Raw genomic sequence first — 11,303 nt, forward strand, 5'->3', positions numbered from 1 at the left:
AAACCAAAACCTATGTCCAAATTTATTTGATCTTACCACAAGAATATTCCATGAACCTGTTCATTCTCCAGCTCTACAATCAAGTCCAAGTTCTCTTGGTCTACATACTCCCAATTGATCTTTTATCTGTTCTTGTCTTTTCCTAAACTCTTACATTGTAGTGAAAGCTGTCTTTTAAAGTTTTAAGAGAGAGTGAGCATGTTCAAGAAGAGGAAGGGTGGAGGAAGGGAGAGAAGGAGAGACAGAGAGACAGAGAGAGAGAGACAGAGAGAGAGAGAGAGAATCCCAAGCAAGTTGTCAGTGCAGAGCCCTATATGGGGCTTGAACTCTAGAACAGTGAGATCATGACCTGAGCAGAAGTTGTATACTTAACTGACCGAGCCACACATGTGCCCCAAAAGCTACTTTTAAAATTGTACATTTAATCATGCCATTTCCAATACTCTTAGTCTAGAAAGACTTCTAACTTTACTGGCCTCCTTGTCCCTGCATGATTGGATTTCTTTCTCTCTGGGTTCTGCTAGCACTGGTTCTCTTTCAGTTCCAACTTTCAAAGGTCTTCACTATTATAATGCATTTGCCCTCTGGTTAGAGAATTCCTCATGCTTCACTCACTCTTCCTGTCCCTTCCCAAACACACTACAAAATCATCCTCTCCTTCTGTCTCTCTTATTTTGTTATTTCACCAGCACCATGACATAATTGACTTTAGTAACAACCACTTACTACACAGGGTAAAGATATATGAAATCTTTGATTAACGTCTTCTGCATCATCTCTACTGAAACTCAAGCTTCAGTAGGACACAGAGCATGTCTATACTGCAATCAGTGGGAAGTTTTGTGACATGAAAACATTGTCGGAAACCTTGGTCATATGGAAATGTGATCAAAACACCAGCAAAAAGGGAATTTATCTTATTTTTTCTTCACTTTAATCAGATTAATCTATCATTTTAAATGCATCTGATTATATTCTTTCCAACACTACTTCCTTGAGTTAAAAATTTCCTCTGGTTTTCTTGTGAAGAATTCCCATAAATTTCTCAAAAGAGAATGTTTATTCCCTTGGGAGTATAAAACATGCCTCATGCTATCACTTAAAATTATTTATACAGGGTTATTCAGATACATTTCCAAAAACAGTGGCATTATTTTCATTATAAGAATGAATAACTATTATGACTTCAATAAAATTGTCTTCAAAACGAGAACATTAGATTTACTGAAGTTTCTACTGAAGTTTATCCTGCTCTCCCCTTTGTATTAGAAAAAAATATTCAAACAAAACACATATAGCTATTGGTTTGGTATATGGATTTCTTTATTTTCTTAACATCAGTGTAAAAAATTGTGAATTTATTAGCTTGACTTTTCTTTATGAACTGACAGATAACATACGTTAAAAACCAATCATTTTAATGTTAATACTTACTGTTTTCAATCTACATTGTGGCCAATCAACACACTTGGAGAACACACACGTCAAAAGAATAAAAATATACACATCACCCATGAGCCCATAATCTGGAAATATTTTTTTTTCCTATCCAATGTGGGGTTTGAACTCATGACCCTGAGATCAACAGTTGCATGCTCCACTGCCTGAGTCAGCCAGACACACCTGAAAATACTCTTAAAATTTAGGTTAACTTCTTCCCAAATTTAAAAAACGTAAATCTTTTTTACACTTTTATTATTCTTTGATATAATCACAATAGCACACATGTAAGACTATTTCTCACACTTAAAATTATAAACATCTCATGTCATTTTATATACTCAGATTCTGTATGCTATTATACCGCACAGCCCTAATATGTTAATTAGGAAGAGATACTATGAATATGCTGCATTTGTAATATATTTCATCTGCAAATGATTTTTAAAATTTCTAAAGTTTTATTGTTTTAGATATTAATTTGGTGAATATATCTGCATGTGCATTTTGAACACATATCTGATTATTTTCAGATTATTCCAAATGTATCCATTCATTTTAGTTATAATAGTTAATTTAATTAATATGTTGATTCTCATGAAAAATTATGAAATTATAATCATAATGTGGTCATAGTATTGTCAAGGTAAGTTTTAAGGTGCAGATGACTGGTTGAATAAAAGCTATATTAAAGCTATATTTCTCTTTTTCATATTTGTTGAATTCTTAATATTAATTCCAAAATAGTGAACATACATTATTTTATTAGTTTCAGATGTACAACATAGTGATTCAACAATTCTAAACATTACCCAGTGCCCATCACGATACTCTTAATCTCCATCACCTATTTCACCTCTTCTCCTCAGCAACCTCCCCTCTAGTAACCATCAGCTTATTATCTACGGTTAAGTATCTGTTTCTTGGTTTGTCTCTCCCTCTTTTTCTTTTCCTTTATTTTGTTTCTTAAGTTCCACATATGAGTGAAATCACATGGCATTTGTCTTTCTTTGACTTATTTCACTTAGCAATATACTCTATCTCCATTCATGTCATTGTAAATGGCAAGATTTCAGTCTTTTTATGGCTGAATAATATTCCGTCATGTGTGTATTATATATATCCATAATCTTTAAAAATTTTTTAACATTTAATATTGAGAAACAGAGAGAGACAAAGCATGAGCATGGGAGGGACAGAGAGAGGGGGAGACACAGAATCTGAAGGAGGCGCCAGTCTCTGAGCTGTCAGCACAGAGCCCGATGCGGGGCTCAAACTCACAAATCGGGAGATTATGACCTGAGCTGAAGTAGGGCGCTTAACTGAGTGAGCCACCCAGTCGCTCCAATATATATACATAATATTTTTAAAAGTTTGTTTATTTGTTTTGAGAGAGAGAGAGAGAGAGAGAGAGAGAGAATAGGAAAGGGGCAGAGAAAGTGGGAGAGAGAGAATCCCAAGCAGGCTCCATGCTGTCAGCACAGAGCCCAGTGTGGGGCTGGAACTCTTGAACCATAAGATCATGAGCTGAGCCAAAATCAAAAGCTGGACACTTAACTGACTGAACCACTCAGGTGCCCCAATCTATACATCTTCTTTCTCTCTTCATCTGTTGATGGACACCTGGGCAGCTTCCATAATTTGGCTATTATAAATAATGCTACAATAGACATAGGGGTGCGTGTATCACTTTGAATTAGTGTTTTTGTATTTGGGGGTAAATACTCAGCAGTGTAATGATTGGATCATAAGGCAGACCTAGTTTTAACTTTCTGAGGAACCCCCACACTACCTTCCACAGTGGCTGCACCAGTTTGCATTCCAACCAACAAAGCATGAGGGCTCCTTTTCCTCCACATCCTCACCAACACTTGTTGTTTCTGGTGCTTTTTATTTTAGTCATTCTGACAGGTGTGAGGTGATATGTCATTGTAATTTGGATCTACATTTCCTGATGATGTGTGATGTGGAGCATCTTTCCATGCATCTGTTGGCCATCTGTATGTCTTCTATAAGCTATATTTTAATTTAGCTTATGTATTGCTTTTAAAATCCAATATTTTTATTTCTTATGATATATTATTTATGAAAATTTTTCCTTATGATATCTTATATAATGTCAATTGATCTTAATAGCTGCAAAATAAAGTTCTTAAAGATAAATTGTAACATCAAAAGAAATCATTATTATCCCTTTTGATAATAAATAATTTGGTACAAATGAATCAATGGCCATAATGAACAAGCAAAATTTAAACTACTCAGTTCTATTTCTAGTTTCTTTTATATTGACTATAGTCTGTGATTCAGGAACTTACAAATATGTAAATTTTATTTTATCTACCTTCTGAATGCACTTGGATTGTACACTAATCTACCATTACTCCTGTATCAATGTGATGCAGAACTGTTTCAAATAGGTTTTGGTACATATAATTAATAATAACTAATTTTATGTGTCAAATTGAAAGGATGCCCAGATATTTGGCCAAGCATTCTTCTTCTTTTTTTTAATACAATATTTGGAAGATAAAGTTGATGTTACTTTATTCATTAATTTTTTTGGTAATGTTTATTTATTTTTTGAGAGACAGACATACAGAATGTGAGCAAGAGAGGGGCAGAGAGAGAGACAGACACAGAATCTGAAGCGGCTCCAGGCCTTGAGTTGTCAGAACAGAGCCCAATTGGGCTCAAACCCACAGACTGGGAGATCATGACCCAAGCCAAACTTAGACACTTAACCAACTGAGCCACCCAGGTGCCCCCAAACATTATTCTTAATGTGTCTCTGAGGGTGTTTTTGGAAGAGACTAACATTTATATTGGTAGCCTGAGTAATGTAAATTGCTCTCCTTAATGTGAGTGGGCCTCAGCAAATCAGTTCAAGGCTTGACTAGAAGGAAAAGGTTGACCTTTCCCTGAGTAAGAGACAATTCTTCCTGCCTGACCACCTTTGAACTGAAACATTGCCTTTTTCTTCTCCCTGCTTTTGGACTCAAATGGAAACATTGGTTCTTGTATCTAGAGTCTGATAACATTCAGATTAGAATTAACTTCTCAGACCTAGGTTCCTAGGTCTCCAGGTTGTTGACCCACCCTGTAGATCTGGGCATGTGCCCACCCTCATAATCATGGGAACCAATTCTTTTTCTCTGGAAAACCTCGACATAAAAATTTAAGAACCACCCTAAAGAATCAACACAATCCTTTAAGAAATGTTTGTTTAGATATACAGACAGGTTTTGTTAAACTTAAAAGCAGTATACAAATCATTGAAATTTAATGACTTAAAGTATATCCATACTCTAAGAAAAATAAGGTGTAACAAGGAGAGTGCAACAATGTGAGGGTTTCTCATCTTAGAGAGAGTAAGACTTAGACATGATCATTTCTCAGTAAAATTAAATCCACATGATCAGAAATCCATATGTGTGTTTCATAGATAGTTCTTATGATTTTTCACAATACATCTCAAAATTGTTTTATTGAGTGGTTCTTCCACCAGACTGTGAATATGCGTGACTAATAAACTGCTGTCAAATCTATCTGTTCAGGTTTGTGTGTCATGTTTCATCATCTCTATAACCCTGGGGCAGGAATCTACCTCTTACCAATGGAGTAAATATGAGGCGATTAAAATATAACATCATGTATAGGCTTATAAAAACATGAAATTAAACATTGCAAATATATGAGTATTTTTCCAGATTTTGTTCTTGGAGCGAGTTCAATACAAGCACACATAAACAAGATTAACACATGAATCAAGCAAAACAGAGAAACACACCTATAGCTTTACAATATTAGTACTGCATTAAAAAAATAATGTTATATCTCACCTTTGCTTCTTACCACACTTCCTCTCTAAATTTTCCCGCTGGCTATAGTCCTCTTCTTAAGGTAATAAGTACATACTTTTTCTTATGATCCATCCTTAAAAGTTAATGGTATTCTTAATGTACACTGCAAAAATGGCTTCAAGTCAATTTATCTAAAAATTAGGTTTCTACTAACTTACCCATGGTTTTGGAAAGAGTGCAAATCAGTTGCCATCTGGAAAATAATCCTGTTTTACTATGTTATTTTTGTCATTAATAATGACTAAAAATTCTTTGTGTTGTAAACTAGACAGTGAGGAACCATTTGAAGCTCTGATGTATGTATTATGTGTTTTTAGCCAGTAATTTAAACAGTGATCATTGTGTTATAATACATCTAGGCCTGTTATAAAGAGTAGCATACAGGGGCATCTGGGTGGCTCAGTCAGTTAAGTGTCTGACTTTGGCTCAGATCATGATCTCACATTTTGTGGGTTTGAGCCCTATGTCCGGCTCTGTGCTGACAGCTCAGAGCATGGGGCTCACTTTTGAATTCTGTGTCTCCCTGTCTCTCTGCTGTTCCTCCACCCACACTCATACTGTCTCTCTCTGTCTCTCTCTCAAAACTAAATGTTACAAAAGAGGACCATATATATATAAATTATTTTTAATAATATTTCAAGATTAGTTTGTCTATTATCAACATTTATAAACAAGTAAAGAAACAATTTGTCTTTTTGTTTATTATACTTTTACAGACTTTGCTTTTGAAAAGCCGATATCGTATAAACCCATCCAAAATTTATTCTATAGGTAAATCTTGTACATGGCAAAATTATTTTACATATCTAGAGCTTTACTGACATCCAAACTTCTGTATCAGTATCATTACGTAGATGTCTACTAGTGACACCATTTTGGTCCAAAGCACCATTATCTCTTTCTTGCATTCTTTTAGTAACCTCCTAAATGCTCTCTCTGTGTCTCCTCAATGCTCTCTAGAGACTATTCTCTGTCTCCTATATTCCTTCTTTTTTGAAATACAAATCACATTATGGTAGTCCTCTGCTCAAAATCCTCCACTAGCTTCCTATCTCAGAGAGAAAGCCAAAGTGCTTATATATATAGTTTTCATTATATATGACTGCATTTGAGTCATCTAGGCTACTTTTTAAATGGTCTGTTCCTGGGCGTTAGTCCAGATCAAGTGAATAGGGACTTGTGAAGCAGAATATTTTTTAAAAATCCCCCAATGAACCTGATGGGCATCTGTGTTGAGAACCACTGACAATTGTGATCTAGCTCCCATTTTTTTCTGACTATCTACTACAATCTTTCTTGCTCACTCCACTCCCGCCATGATGGCCTCCTGGCTAGTTCTCAAACTATTACTGCTCTAAGACACACACACACACACACACACACACACACACACACACACACACACACACGCATTCCTGCCCTGAGGTTAATACTTTAAATTGTTCTAATCTGGCCTTCTTCTGGATGTGTTGTTTCCTCTAAGTGGGAATCTGTGGAGACAAAGAATGTGCCAACACACTTATCCATTGTAGGTCACTCTTTGGATTCATAGAATCTCACAATTACCTTCCAAAAAAGACCTAACCCCAGTGCCAGGGCCTTCACGGTCCTCTTCTCTGGACCACCCTCACACAGGATGCCACAGGTGCAATCGCTCAGAACAACTCTCTTGGTGACCACTCTGTTTGGATCCACTGACAGTAATGGATTGCCTGAGGTAGTAAGGTCATGCATGCCCTTGCTATTCAGTTTGAAAAGTGGCACAGACTCAGGAACAAAAGTGATTGGGCCATATAGTCACTACGAGCACATCAGCAGTCAGGAATCTCTGAAATTTATGTTTGTCTGCTGCAGCATGCAGAGAGAGTAAAGGTGGGCAGGTGTCCCTGGTGTACTAAGACAAACCTCTCAACAGTAGAAGCGAAGTTAGGATGGGGAAAAAATCCTTGCCCTTCAATGGCAGGCACATATATATGACAAGAAGCAAATTCAGACTGCACATATAACCCCATCTGTCCTTTAATTATAAAGGCCAACCAACGAGGCTCTTTCTCCTTCTTCCATTTCACCAATTCTTCCTCCCTTCCGTTCCAACAGTATGCACCCAGCATACTCCCAGTATGGGACAGGATGGATCCGCTTGTTGAGCTGGTGTTGCAGTGGCTGCTGTCCCGCCCCAGCATTTTCAGTCCCCAGAAGTGAAAAAACAAAAACCTATCACATTTGTCTTGTTCTTAGCCAGGTGACAATGTAGACTTAACCTCCCTAACGTGGGTGAGGAAGGCCAGCTCTTTGTCAATCTGTTTCTGTTTAGTTTCCACAGCACAGAAGGGATTCGGTGTTTGTAGACACCTGGAAATTTTGTTTCCTGGTTACTTCAGCTTCTTACCTTCTCTCCTTAAACAGCTTTCCCCTAATGGAAAGTAGATGTTTCAGTAAGATTTAGTAGTTTTATTTTTAACTCAATGGCAATAGAAAAACAGCCATTGTTTCCTAAGGCACATGTCAAGGCCAAGAAAGCCTTTTTTGCAAAAAAAATTCAGCAGACCTCTAGGATAAAGTAGAAATCACAAACTTTGCCCGTCAAAACTTGTAGGCTCCCATCCCTAAAGTGCTGACTAGTAGCAATGGGACAGGTTCCCAATGAATCCATTACTCCATGTCCACTTCAGGCACTGCTGACCAAATCTCACATTTCATCCACGGTGCTGGTTCTGGTATATGTGGATCAGAAGTCTATTTGGAGAAAATTTATTCATTTTATAGAGGTTTGTCAGTACTGTGTCCTGAGATTTTTAGCTTCCCATCAAAACTGCACTTCAGGTGGCCATAAGAACCTAAAAGCTCCTTAATATGTCCCCTGTGGCCCCACTTTGTTCTCTGTTCCACTGGTTTAAGCCACAACACATCCTCTCTGTTGAAGAACATGTAATGCACTACTGTCAGCTTAGTAAAAATTTTGAATGGATGACCCCTCAAAATAATCCTCTTGAAGACCATTCTCTCTGGATCCACTGAAAAGAGATGGCCTGGGGCAATGAGACTGTGCATCCCATCGTCATTCTGTTTGAAAAGGAGTACAAATGCAGGAGGAAAGGTGATTGGGCTGCATAGTGACACCACCAAAGCCACATCAGCAGTCAGGAGTCTCTGAAACTTATGTTTATCCCTGCAGTGTGCTGAGAGAATAAAGGCGAGGCTCAGAAGCACCTGAACCCACATGGAAGATCAGCTCCACTTTAGCTTTCAGGAGCTCAGTGTTGCCAGGGTGCTGGCTCAGCACCAGTCAGTACTGACATCTCTGGTCATCAGCCAGTAAAGAAAATGCAGTCGTGTACTCACTAAGTACTCAACCACTGAGACAGACTTTAGACATGAAGTGTGACATATTAGCCAACCTCAGCTCCTTCAATCTCTTTTTTCCTCAATTTCTTTAAAATGTATTTCCTAGTATTAATAAAGTTCTGAAACTGAAACATCTGTGCATAATCTTGAGGAAGATTTTCCTTAGGATCCCATGAAGGTGTCCAAAAGCTCTTGAGGCCTCTGTATTTCAGAAATTGAACTTTTGCAGTGATGCTATGGGTATCTACTCCATCTGGAAACATTTCTTCCAATCTTTCTTGTTTATATTTCTCCAACATTTTCTTCCTCAGCCTCTTCCTCCACTTTCTCGTCACACACTACTCCTGTAGTCATAGTTTCACATTCTTCCCTCTGTTCCTCTTTACTATCCTCATCCTGAGATTCCTCTTCAATAAAATCCTCATGCTCATGTCGTCATTTTCACCTTCCCCACCATTTTCCACCATCCTCATACAAAATCCATTCTGCATGGTAATTTGATATTCCTTTCGAAACCTTCTTTACCACCTTGGGACTTTCCTTCAAGAAGTCGTTTGCCTCTTTCAGTTCCTCTTTAGTGGGGCAGGTTAGCTTCCTTTGGATCTGGGATAACCTCTGTTTACAAAGATTCCTGTCTCTCAGGGTCTGCCTTCATTAGGATCTTAAAGTCTTCCTCCATACCAGTTACAGCATCCGTAGCTGGTGTATAGGTGGGAAAGGCCTGAACCAAGAGGCACAAAAGATAGTAATCTCCAGTGTTGTCCCAGCCTTCCAGTAAACCAAGGAGGAAAAGGATGGAATCCACCACTTGAGCCATGTCTAACACAGTGTGCGGATCCCTGGCCTTGCAGTTATAAAACCCCTGATGTTTCAATGTGAGGCCTAACAGCATAAAGTTATTGGTGCTATTCCATTCACTTAAGTGCAGTGTTCCAGTGCCCTTATCCTGAAGCAGTGAAAGTCATCTGCCAGGGAAATCCTATTGTGCAGGGACACAACCAGTACCTGATGAGGAAGGCCATTCTTGCCACCCAACTGTCTCTTCTCTGCCAGAAAGACCCCCTTCTGCTTTCAGAGCTGGCTGGCATGGTGCCTCTAGTCTATTTTTCTGAGCTCTTGTCTCACCTTCTTGCATAGGATTTTCAGTGCTAGACAGCCCTTGCCATCCCTCTGCATGGATTCTGTAACCTGATCTGCCTGCCTTTATAAGCTCTATTCCGCAGCTTGAGGGGCCGGAAGGATGGGCCGCCATTAGCTACTCATGTGTACCCACTCAGCCTGTGTCAGTGTTTTAATCGGAGAAACAAAAAACAGAAACATTATGGGATTGTGGGTGCTGATAAAACCTAGATAAGTCTGTGGCTCATGCATTTGTTGCTATTTCTAAAGCTTCACAGTGTCCACAGTTTGGAAAGAAAAATGGATGTGACACGAAGCGAGGAGAGTGATGGCAAACTGGAATATGCAAAAGTGATCTGGAACATAGGAGGTAAAACTACCAATGTCGATGATTTAGACTTCTAGCAAAAATACTGATGCGCTTGACAATAAAACGTTATAAAAACCCATTTCCAGGCAGTGGAGAAGCTGAAAGAAGATAATCAGACAGGAGGTAAAGCCTCAGCAACTTAGCTGCTTCCCCGGGCCCACAAGGCATGTCAACACAATCTTGACAATATATGTGGGTCGCTACAGCATCTAACCTTGCTTGCTAAGCATTAACATCATTGTTTGGCTTCGCCTTCCAAATCTTCTGCAAATTCCTCTGGGTTAGGCCAACCTTTTCGCAGAACTCTGGATGGATGGGAATTCAGAAAGGAGATAGCTTTATCTGAGCTAAATCAACAGAATTCAAAATTCCATAATCAATTTTTGTCACCTGGACCATTATATACAGTATTTTAAACTTTACAAAACTTCCAAATAAAGGTAATAGCAAAGTGATACTTCATTTTTAATAATACAACAATTCCTCACAACAATAAAAAACTTGCTGATCTTTTCCCAAAGAGGACACAAATCATTTTAACCACCTCTCCTGGCTGAGCCACATTCCCCGTGATTTGCTATAACTCAGATTTTGAGACACGTGTTTAGCTTCTATTAACACTTCTTGTGTTTGACAGGAGGCGAGTGGAAGAGAGAAATACATATTTTATACATAAAGATATGTATTTATACATAAAGATATGTATTCATATTGACTAAGGAAGAAATACAAATAATATTATAGTCCTTGTTTCTGCAACTATTCCTGTGGCCATAGCTGATATTTATAATTACCTTTTTTTCCTATCCATTCACGACTTTGCCCTCAGTTACTGCATTGGCTGGTTATGTTTTCCTATCTGGTCGGGAGACCCAAACTTCATTCCTGAAGGTTCTAGGCCATTAGCAGTCCTTCTGAATTTGGATTATTATAGTTTTATATTAACTTTAATCATAAGATATAGGAGTGCTAAAAGGCACTCCAAGGTATCACCTACATTCCAACCATAATCTTCCTTATACTACTGTAAAGTACCAACTTAATTTCCCAAGAGAGTACAGTAAAAATCTAAATATTTCACCTACTAGAGTAAGATTCGTTAATTTTTGAGATTCACTGTCATTAGGAACCTAAAGTGGATAGGTGGATATTCAAATTCCAATGTA

At 38.1% G+C, this 11,303-nt stretch overlaps 1 pseudogene; it reads right to left on the reverse strand.

The window, feature by feature from the left end:
- Positions 1–7,955: 7,955 nt before the first annotated feature.
- Positions 7,956–9,824, reverse strand: LOC115278840 (annotated as a pseudogene).
- Positions 9,825–11,303: the final 1,479 nt, after the last annotated feature.

Source organism: Suricata suricatta, chromosome 15 (assembly GCF_006229205.1).
Source record: "Suricata suricatta isolate VVHF042 chromosome 15, meerkat_22Aug2017_6uvM2_HiC, whole genome shotgun sequence".
NCBI classification, from domain to species: domain Eukaryota; kingdom Metazoa; phylum Chordata; class Mammalia; order Carnivora; family Herpestidae; genus Suricata; species Suricata suricatta.